Source organism: Hypanus sabinus, chromosome 20 (assembly GCF_030144855.1).
Source record: "Hypanus sabinus isolate sHypSab1 chromosome 20, sHypSab1.hap1, whole genome shotgun sequence".
NCBI lineage: Eukaryota > Metazoa > Chordata > Chondrichthyes > Myliobatiformes > Dasyatidae > Hypanus > Hypanus sabinus.
Window position 1 is genome coordinate 9,631,869 of NC_082725.1, and position 11,840 is coordinate 9,643,708.

Sequence of the window (11,840 nt, forward strand, 5' to 3'; positions counted from 1 at the left end):
GCAATTATTATTTCCTGTTTTGTTCAGAATTTTCATCTGCATTATGAGACTGACTCCTTTACTTAATGTTATACTAAGTTATTAATTCTTTAAAATGAATCTTAGATGTATTTAATTTGGATGGAAAGATTCTTAAAATCAAACCCTAGCCTAACCATGAAACAATTTACAAGGTTCAATTAGCCTACCAAACAGTATATCATCGGACTGTTGGAGGAAATCAGTGTACCCAGACGAAACCCATGCAGTCCCCATGACAGTGTGGGTTTCCTCCGGGTGCTCCAGTTCCCTCCAACAATCAAAAGACCTACTGGTTGATAGGTTAATTGTTCATTGTAAGTTGTCCCGTGATTAGGCTAGGATGAAACCAGGGGATTGCCGGGCATTGTAGCTTGAAGGGCAGGAAGGGCCAATTCTGTGTGTATACCTCAATAAATAAAATATATAAAGAAAATTCGCAGAGGATTTATAATTGTGAAAATGATATCTGAATCAATGTTGTGTGAGAGGCAAAAAATCAAATCTTGTTGCAAGAAGTAGTTTATTTAAAGTAATAGATTTGAGAAAAATAATATTTAGCATGCATATTACTACATGAGCATCTTTTATTTCAAGTTCATTCAGTTTATTCAACTGTATGGATGTATACTGCCAAATGAAGCAACAATCCCAAGGAGCATAACGCACACACATACACATAAGGTAATATTACCACAAATAAAATAATAAAAATTAAAATATATTCTGGAAGATTGACATTTGTAGTAAAGTACAACATCTAAGGAACTTAAGTTAAACAGTGAAAAGTATAACACCACTGATTCTTCATATGTGATGAGACCTGGGTGGTGGCAGGGAGCTCAGTGGTCTCATGGCCTAGGGGGAAGAAGCTGTTACCCATCCTTACAGTCGTCCTAACACTACGGTGGCTCCTGCCTCATGATAGGGCATCAAAGGGATTGTGGGCCGGATGGCGGGGGGAATCCTTGACAACGCTAAGGGCCCTGTGTGTGCAGTGCTCCTGATAAATATCTCAGATGATCTTCTCAGCAGTCCTCACAATCCTTTGTAGGGTCTTGTGGTCGGATGCCTTGCAACTCCTGAACCAGATGGTGATGCGGCTGGCCAGAACACTCTCAATGATGTTCCTATCGAAATTGGTTAGGATTGTGGAGGGGAGAGGAAGCCTCACTCACTTTGGTCTCCTCAGGAAGTGAAAACACTGCTGTGCTTTCTTGGCTAAAGAGGAAATTTCTGCTTTAAATAGTAATTAGGATGAAGAGGAGAAATATTAACAATTAATATTGTCACCTTTCCTTTCATTTCTAGGATCCAGGCTGAATTCTATACAAATTGACTCTGAGGAGCTAAACAAAATTAGATTTGACAGTCTTGATTATTTATATGTTAAATATAGTTTCACAGTGTGAAAACTTTGACAGAGATCACTGTTGGCAATTTCACTGGTATGAATTTGAATAATTATTTGAAAAGCAGTAAGGAATTGACACAAAATTACAGCTAATCTTGGAGATCAAGCATTAGCACAACTTCAGTGGGCGAAGGTTCTTTAAGGTTGTCATAGCCTGGGGTAGAGGGAGGTAATGGGGATAAGATCTCACCCCTTATTAAGTTGCTCCCAATGGTATGTGTCTCAAATAGCCTCTGACAACCAAGTCGAGCTCCTGGCCTTCAAGTGTGGCTTATCTACTAAGCCTGGAGGAACCATTTCTACTGACAGGAGAAGGGGCAAAGGCGGGTTACTGCTGCTTTGGACTGATGGGGCTCATCAGCCTTAGTTGGTAGCTCATCTAGGAGAAGGAAAACTCTGATCTCAAACCTCCACCACCTTGTGGATATGTAAAAGACTTTGGGAAAAACTTCAAGGAAAAATCCAGAGATGGACTCCTTAAAGCAGTCCTTCATTGAGTTCAAAGCTGACTGGCAACTCCTGCAGTTTTGCTGGTGTCAAACTGTATCAGTTATCTGCCCAGTATCTGCTGTTCCTTTGGATTCATCAGCTGCATGGAACACAGCTTGCTATCCATATTGTACTGCCCTGGACAGTGTATAATGTAGACAGTGAGGACACATCATCCATGGTTGACTCCAACCAATGGAGGGCCTCAAATGGGCTGAAGGGCTTCTTCTGTACTATAAGTGCAATGACCCTATGAATTGAGGATTAGAGTATATTTAAAGTGGACCTTGATAGGTTCTTGATTATTTATCTACAAATACAGCAGGAACAGGTCCTTCTGGCTCAATAAGCCAAAGTCCATCAACCCACCTATTTAACACCAGCCTCATCACAGGACAGTTTACAATGATCGATTAACATACTACCTGTGTGTCTTTGGACTGTGGGAGGAAACCAGAGCACCCAGAGGAAACCCACATAGTCACAGGGAGAACATACAGGTTCCTTACAGACAGCGCCAGAATTTAACTCCGAACTTCGATGCCCCAAGCTGTAACACTACCACAGCAAGGGTGTCAAAGGTTATGGGGAGAAGGCAGGAGAATGGGTTTGAGAAGGACAATAAATCAGCCTTGATGGAACTGCAGACCAATCTCAATGGACCAAATGGCCTAGTTCTGCTCCAATGTCTTATGGTCTTAAGGGTTAACATTGATGGCACGAGGCAACTTCCGGAGCGGTGATGCATCATCATATTCTTTTTAAATATTGTTACTCACTTTGAAAAGTTGCAGCTTGTAAGGATCAGGAACACATAATGAGGATAATTACATTGCCAATATAAATGTTTATTTCAATACATCAAATAACAGATTTAGATTCACTTATTTATCACATATACACCGGAACATACAGTGAAATGTGTCACTTGCATTAAGACCACGTGAGTAGGAGCAGAATTAGGCCATTCAGCCCATTGTCTGCTCTGCCATTCCATCATAGATGATTTATTATTCCTCTCAACCCAGCCAACACAACTTATGGATGTGCTGGGGGTAGCCCACAAGGGTCACCACCCATTCTGGCACCAACATAGCATGCCCACTGTGTTCAGCAGAACAATACAAGCAACAACAACAACAACAAAACAACAAAAGTAAACAAGATCTGTTCCTCCCTCCCACTCACCCACGCACAGGCATAAAACAAAAAAAAGTATAATTTTATCAGTGGAAAGCACAGACTATTAAAATAACATACACAAACTGCTGGAGGAACTCAGTAGGTCAGGCAGCATCTACGAAGAGGAATAACGAGTCAACATTTGGGGCCGAGTTCCGTCCTCGTGACCTGATGAAGGGTCTTGGCCGGAAACATTGACTGTTTATGGCACTTCGTCGATTCTGCCTGACCTGCTGAGTTCCTCCAGCATTTTGTGTGTGTTGCTCTGAATTTCCAGCATCAGCAGATTCTCTTGAGTCCTTTAAAGTTATATGTCAGCCACACACCTCACGCTTCAAGCTACAGTAGATTTTAGTGAAAAGGATGTGAGAAAGAGGCAAACCTAACATCCAAGGAATGGAAATTAAAAAGAAATGTTAAAGCTGTTCTTCTTAGGATAAGGAATTAATTTAATTTGTGTTCATAAGTACACAAAATGTTTAACAATAACAGAACCACTCTGTATCAGAATATTGTAAGGATGTTATATAATTGAGTTGGTACATCTTATCCATTTTAAAATATAATGTCAGAAAGCTAGTCTTCATTTATGTATATTTTTCATAAATTTTATTGTATTTCTTTTTTCTCCTGTGAATGCCTGCGAGAAGATGAAACTCAAAATAGTATACCGTGGCATACAGTACTGTGTAAAGGTCATAGGTATATACATATGCGTATGTATATAGTGAGGTTGCCTAAGCCTTTTGCACAGTACTGTAGTGACTGTATATATTGCACTATACTGTTGTCGCAAATAAAAACAAATTTCATGACATTCTGCATGTGAGTGGTGATAACCCTGATTCTGATATGGGTCTTGGAGAGTGGGAAGGGGGCAGCGAGAGGGGAATCATGGTTGGAAAAAGAGGAAGGGAGAGAGGAGGGAGTAGGACACACCAGAGAGACATTCTGTAATGATCAATAAATCAATTGTTTGGAATCAAATGACCTTGCCTGGTGTCTCAAGGCTGGGTGTGTCTGCACCCATGCCACCCTCTGCCCCTGGCATTCCTTCTCTGCTACCTGTCCCACACCCCTTCCGCAGCACTCCACCCATGCCATTCCCAACATCCTTTGCTCCCACCAGATTTACAAGCTCGCTCTCTGCTCCACGCTGACAAATACAGTTTTGTGCAACAATCTTAGGCACCCTAGCTATATATCGTGTATATATACATATGTCCCTAAGACATTTGCACAGTGCTGTAAGTGTACTTTGAAAATAAATATATTTTGACTTTCATTTTGCTTGTTCACACACAGTCTCAACCTGCTTAAAGGCATAGCCATGGTAAATTTGTTACAAAGTGCAAGTTCCATTACATTTCTCCAATTTCATTGCCAGTCACTTTGATCTCTTATTAGGTACCCATCACTTAGGGCAGCTTTAAGGTTCTTAACTCATTCTCCATCCCATCTCACTCTTATGTCTGGAAACTTCTGCTCTGTAGCTTCAGTCCCTGCCATCAGCACTCTCTCTCACTCTCTTGCTGTCCTCTTTTCCTGCCCATGCCCACATGTCCCCACGGGAATACTCCAGGTATGCTGTCGGCTCAGTAGGGTCCAAACTAGACCTTTGCATTTAACTGCAAACAGGTCAAGACTGCGAACAAGTGAGAAATTACACTCTGGAACCAGCAATATAGGTGATAAGATGAAGCTGATGAGAAAGATAAGAAATATTGTTTGAACAGATATTATTTAAGTAATGGATTGTGAAGAGAAAAACACTTTTTCTGCAAAGTGTTGTAAAATACAGAGTATAAAAATGCTTCCTCAAAGTGTACCAGTAATATTAATAAGAAGGGGAATAAGACAGGATAGAGGGATAGACAGAGAGACAGACATTCAGCAGGATGAGAGGAGGAGAAAGGCAGGAGAGTGGGAGAGGGAGTAATGGCTGGAGGGAGAAAGGGGGAGTGAGGCAGGAGGGTGAGAGGGAGAGTGAAGGGAAGGTTTAGAAGGAGAGGCGACAGAAGTGCAAGAAGAAGAGAAGAGCAAGAGAGGGAGGAAGAAGGGAGGGAGAGGAGTGTGAGAGGGAGAGAAAGGCAGGAAGACGAAAGAGAGATAGTTGTGAAGTCAAGAGGGAGAGAGATGGGTCAGCAGGAAGATGAAAGGGAGAGAGGTGTGAGAGTGAGAGGTGGGAGGCAGGAGGGTGAGAGGTGGGAGTAAGCAGAGGAAGTGGAGGGCAAGAGAGAGATGTCTGTGTCATTAATATAGTTATTGCTATCCACTTCATTGTCATAATAATAGCTTGTTGTTTTCAAATTTTTAACAATTTTGTAACTAAGTCATGCTGTTAGCAGCTAAATCATGTTTTAGGATCTATTGACAAAAGGGTGTTGAAATTACTAAGTGCAGATAAATTTAGGGGAAAATTCATGTGTGTTGTGAATCTTTCATATAAAACATCTCAGTTTAAAGAGACAGCCTAACTAATCAGCGACCGCCGCTCCATGTCACTTTGAAAAGAAACCCAGCCTTGGGTCTAACATTAATGAGAAAAGGCCAACTTTGAAGATTTTACTTTAAAATGGTCCTTTAATTTATTGTATTTAAGAGTATGTATCCATAAAATCAAGATCATAATCAGGTTTATTATCACTGATGTGGCAAGTAATTTGCTGTTTTGCAGCAGCGGTATAGTGCAATACATAATAAAGAAAACTATAAATGGCAATAAAAATATTATTCAATTAAATATATAGATTATATGTATATATAAATATTGTATATAATTAGTGCAAAAAGAGAGAAAAAAAAGTGAGGCAGAGTTCATGGGTTCCCAAGACATAGGAGTAGAATTAGGCAATTTGGCTCCACTATTCCATCATGGCTAATTTATTACCCCTCTCAACCCCCATTCTCTTGCCTCCTCCCCATAGCCTTTGACGCTTTTACTATTGAAGAACCTATCAGCCTCCACCTTAAACGTACCAATGACATGGCCTCCACAGATGTCTGTGGCAATAAATTCCATACATTCACCACTCTCTGTCTAATGTAATTCCTCTTCATATCTGTCCTAAAGGGACATCCTTTTATTCTGAGAATATGCCCTTTGGTCCCTAGACTCTCCCTCTATACAGGGGCCTAAGAAGAACATGGTCACCTGCCTCAATGACTATTGCCCAGTAGCACTTACATCCACAAAATGCTTTGAAAGGTTGGTTTGAAACATATTAATGCCTGCCTGAGAACCAACTTGGATGTGCTCCAATTAGCCTACTGTCACAACAGGTCAACTGTGGATGCCATTTCATTGGCTCTTCACTCAATTCTGGAACATCTAAACAATGAAGATACATACATCATTGAATACAATTTGGCATTCAGTACTATCATCTCTTCAAAATGAATCAATAAGCACCAAAACCTAGGCCTCAATACCTCCTAGTACAATTGCAAATCCCAGTCATTTCGGATTGGCAACAACATCTGACCCACAGTCTCCACCACCATAAGCCTGTGTGCTTAGTCCCCTGCTCTGCTTGCTTTATATTTATGACTGTGAAGCTTAGCACAGCTCAAATGCCATTTTTAAGTTTGCTGATGACACCACTGTGATGAATCAGCGTATAGGAGAGAGTTTGAAAATCTGGCTAAGTGGCACCAGAACAAAACTTCTCACTCAATGTCAGGAAGACCAAGGAGCTGATTGTTGGCTACAGGAGGAGGAAGCCATGTGTGCATGAGCCAGTTCTCATCAGGGGATCAGAGGTAGTGAAGATCAAGAACCTTAAATTCCTTGGTGTTCTCATCTCGGGGGATTTGTCCTGGCTCCAGCACGTAAGTGCCATTACAAACAAAGCGAGGCAACGCCACTGCTTTCTTTGAAGTTTGTGATAATTTGGCACGTCATCTAAGAGTTTGAAAAACTTTTATAGATGTGCGATGGAGAGTACGTTGACTGGTCGCATTACAGTCTGGTATGGAAACACTAATGCCATTGAACTAAATCCTGCAAAAAGTAGTGGATATGACCCAGTCCATCACAGGTAAAGCCCTCTCCACCATTGAGCACATGGAGCGCTGTCATAGGAAAGCAGCATCCTTCACCAAGGGCAACCATCATCCAGGCCATGTTCACTTCATGCTGAAGGAGGTACAGGAGCCCCAGCACCCACCCACCAGGTTCAAAAACTGTATTACCCTCAACCATCAAGCTCTCAAACCAAAGGGGACAACTTCTTTCACTCCAACACTGAATTGTTCTCATATCCTATGGACTAACTGAAAGGACTCTTCACCTCATGTTTTCTATATTAATTGTTTATTTACTGTATTATTATTATTATCTTTTTTGTATTTGCAGAGCTTGTTATCTTTTGCACAACAATTGTTTGCCTGTCTTGTTAAGTGAGGTCTATTGTATTTCTTTCTATTTACTGTGAATGCCTGCAAGAAAATGAATCCCCGGGTTGTATATGGTGCCATATATACCATGTACTTTGAGACTAAATTTGCTTTGTACTTTGAACTTTATAGAAAGGCTATATTTTCCAAGATGATAGAGACATGGTTCGAGTAGACAGCCAGAGACTTTTTCCCAGGGTGGAGATGGCTAATACGAGGGGGCATAATTTTAAGGTGATTACAGGAAAGTATGGGGGGGGGGTTACACAGAGAGTGATGGGTGCACGAAATGCCCCGCTAGGGGTGGTGGTAGAGACAGATAAATTAGGACCATTTAAGAAACTCTTAGATAGACACATGGATGATGGAAATATGTAAGACTATGTAGGAAGTAAAGTTTAGGTTGATTTTAGAATAGATGTGGACACAACATCGTGGGCTAAAGGGCATGTACTGTGTTGTTGGTCTCGGTAAGGGGTGACAATGACATTGCACTTTTGATAAACTTGAACAAAATAATCGCTCTTTCAGTCCTAAATTGATTATGTCTGTTTTGGCGAAACTATCACAGCGTGTGGGCTATTTATTACACAACTTCTGGTTATTTTGCAAATAACTGTATAGTGTACTGAAACGTGACTTGTCAGAGGAGAGTTGGGATCTTACTGCCGCTGTGTTTCCCAAACCGATTAGTACACTCGTGTTCTGCCCGGCGGGAGATCCACATTATGCTTTGATCGATGAACTCAGACAATGCACAGTGTGTTCCTCCCGGAGTCTGCACAAAACTTGGTTATGATAGCTAGCGGCTTGCGTCAACCCTACGCTTTCCCCGGTCCCGACCGTACCGACCACTAGCAGTCCACGAAATACGGATGTCGAACGCTTTAATTCACACCTTAAAATTTAGTAGCGGGACTAGGCTATTCGGCCCATCGTTTGAAGATGGCAGAGTTATAGGCAGATGGATAATAATGTAGCTTATTATCCGTCAGTCTAGAAATCTAAAGCATGCCACAGTTTCATGAAATGGTTACATTTACTAAGCCTCGGCTGGTTACTTTTAAAGTCAAAAGCTCTTTGTCGTGAACAGAGCGCGGTCTCGGTTTCAGAAATGGTTTACTAAAATGTTCTCAGTTACTACAAGTTGTCCTTTTCTCAGTCTTCACTAGGAACGATGCGGAACTGGACTCTCGCCGGTCCGTGTGCCATTCTCTCAGCTGAGTAGCCGCACTAAACGCTAGTCCTCGGCGGGCAACGGTAAGTTCACTGTCCCCGGCCGTGGTACTGCTCACACGGGCTTTCGGCTACTTTGGGGGCATTATTTACACACTTTCAACTTCGCAAGGGCAAGAATAGAGAACAAAGTATTGCGGGCCTGTATGAAGGGGGCTTAGGCAAATCAAACTTCGCTGGGACATTATTTTTTTTTAAAAAAAAGCGGAGAGCGGGTTTCCTTTAGCTGTTGCGCGAACAGCGGGGGGTGGGGAGGGGGGGGGGGACGAGTTTGGCCCGGTGTTTAAACTGAACTCGTTGATGCATGCACACTAGGCGGAATTCCTCTGTTAATCTGGCATTCAGAAGCAGCGGCCAACGATCAACGCTACAAGTGGATCTGTCGGTCGTAATGAAGAGTCTCGGTCCGAAACGACAACTGCTTATTCAGTTCCATACGTTCTGCCGGACCTGCTGAGTTCCTCCAGTATTGTGTGTGTGTGTGTTGCTCCGGATTTCCAGCATCTGCGGAATCTCTTGTGTTTAATAAGTGCAACTACAATGAGCGTCTCACAAGTTCGGCATTTAGAAATAGGTTGATTCGCAGACCCGGTACACTGGGTCCGCTGTACGTTTGATTGTGTACAGTTGGGAAAGAATGCAAAAATTTCGCCGCTGAGAAACCACCTCATGCGAGGTTTATTTTACACACTGCACCAAAAGAATAAATACACTTGTGTGAAAGTGTAAAGCCACTGAAAAAGCCACTGATGAAAAAGGGATTGATGAATCAATTCCCTCCCGCATAGCGTCAATTCAGACTCCCAATTCCATGTCTCTTAAAGTTCCTTAAAAATCATTCAGGGGTGCTGCAAACTCAAGGTGAATGTTTTTGAATGAACCAGTTCGTCAATAATAGAGAACACTGTTCAACTTTTGAATGCATCGTTTTACAAGTGCAGTGGTCGTTAACAATTGTCCGAAAAGGATTATTATATAGAAAGTTAAAGTGAAAATGGCTGGAAAACTGTATTTGACGAGGTTTTAAAACATTTCATATTTATTTTTTTTTACAAACGGATGGGTTTTAACTGGAGAGGCGCTTCGTCAGCAGATCTGGCCCCCTGAACCCTCAATATCGCAGGCTGTTAATCAAACATGCTTAATAGGCTGCAGAATGACGTAATGGCCAACTATAACCCTGTTCTCATGTATAATAACAAAATATCTTCCCTGGTACCAATCTTAATTAAAAAAAACAACTAAATATAGAGTGATCAATGGACTACAACAACCAAGGACATAGTCAATTAGAATTTCTAAAATGTTCTATTCTAGCAGCAAAAAAAAAACTAAATTTAGCACCTTGAGGCGTGTAGTATAGACTTTTGTTAACCCGAACACGTGTAAAACTCCACGAATCTACGCCAATTGTACACTTGTATTCAAAGCTCATTTAGAAGCTTTCGACCAAGAGTTGCTATAACGTATAACAGGTCCATTACGCGGAGTGCACGCTTGACAGCAAAAGAACTAACCGTAAACACCTAAGAGCTGAAAAGCGGCAAGAAAATGAAACTAGATGCTTATTTTTTTTTAAACTTTAATCAGTTCTTTTTCCATACGTTTTGAAAGTCCCCTTCGCCGTCCCTGTCCAGTGGAGGAGACTGTACCACAGGCGACACAAAAACAGCGCAAGAATACTAATGACTTTCCATACAACATTTCTCTGAATAACTTTCATTTAAACACACTTTTCCCCATAAAAAGGACCCGTTCTTACGTGACAGCGCCTCAGTTTTTAAACTTAGTAACAATCAACAGTTTATAAACTGCAACACACACCCCCCGTGCCCGCACCGATACAGTTACTGTTTACCATTTAGCATCAACAAAAAAAAGAGAAAAAAATTGCACAGATGGAAATGAACAATGTTTCACAGAAACAATTCAGTTGAAAAGTGCACAAAGAGCTCGGAATACCTGAGAGGTTGTCGTCCTTGCGCCTTTCACTAATTTTCCAATAACTTAGCGAAAGTCTAATTGAAGAAGCGGGTCTGTGAGGAACCACGTTGGACTGAGAGAAGATTACAATACATTCTATTTAGAGAAGCATTACATCACCCTTCGGTGACGTCACGTGGGATTCCTGAACTTCTAAATCATTGCAGTCCCAAAAGCGAGCGGCGCAGGGCAGAGAGGAGAAGCGCGCTCAGTGAGGGGACGTGGGCACGTTCAGCGGGGGAGGAGGAGCGGGCAGGCAGGCAGGGAGGGAGCGAGAGACAGACAGAGGGAGGGAGGGATACATGGATGGGGACGCTGCGTGGAAATTGCCGGCACCCGCACGTAAAAGAGGGGGAGCGGCGAGGGACAAGGAGGCGGGTCCGCTCGGAAGCGCGGAGATGCCGGGAGGAGGAACTGCGCTCGAAAGTTTCCGCCCCGGCGCAGTGTTTTTGTCTTTCGAGTCTATGTTTAGATGCAACGCCAATTATGAAGCGGGGACTCTAGTAGGGACGAAACTCAAGAGGTTCTGCAGATGCTGGAAATCTAGAATAACAGACACAAGATGTCGGGGGAACCCAGCAGGTTAGGCAGCATCTATGGAGGGGGGAAAAAGGTCGACGTTTCGCTCCGAGACCCTTCATCAGGATACGTTATGTGTTCCTCTAGTAAAGAGAGGTTCCTTCACAGACTACTGAGCAGTGAACAATGATGTTTTCGAGGAGTACACACACAAAAGTGCGGGGGGAACTCAGGTCAGGCAGAATCAGTGGTGGGAAATGAACAGTGGACGGTTCGGGACGAAAGAGAACATCAAGATGTGGTGGGGAGTGGGGGGGGGGGACAGTTGTCCACTTCGCGAGGTTTTGTTATTACGGTCACTAATGTTACGTCAGCAACGGGACTCGGGGAATGTTAGGCACAACTTTAAAGACTAGCAGATGACGATTGATTATTTTTAGTTCGAAATCACAGGAGAGATAGTAGGAAATAAATAGAACAAATTATAAAATGTGTTCAGTGACAGAAAAGCGGGGTTGTACTGGAGAGATGTGACCCACGCTGTATGATTCTCCATGACACTGACGTAAATAAAAGTAAGTAGGGTGGTAACTAAAGAATT

At 42.3% G+C, this 11,840-nt stretch overlaps 1 protein-coding gene across 1 annotated transcript in view; it reads right to left on the reverse strand.

The window, feature by feature from the left end:
- creb5b (cAMP responsive element binding protein 5b) overlaps positions 1-10,912 on the reverse strand; it is a 331,645-nt gene extending 320,733 nt beyond the window's left edge. Inside the window, exon 1 of the mRNA XM_059945056.1 lies at positions 10,700-10,912. The gene's annotated coding sequence lies outside the window, so the exon portion shown is untranslated. The remainder of the gene's footprint in view (positions 1-10,699) is intronic.
- Positions 10,913-11,840: the final 928 nt, after the last annotated feature.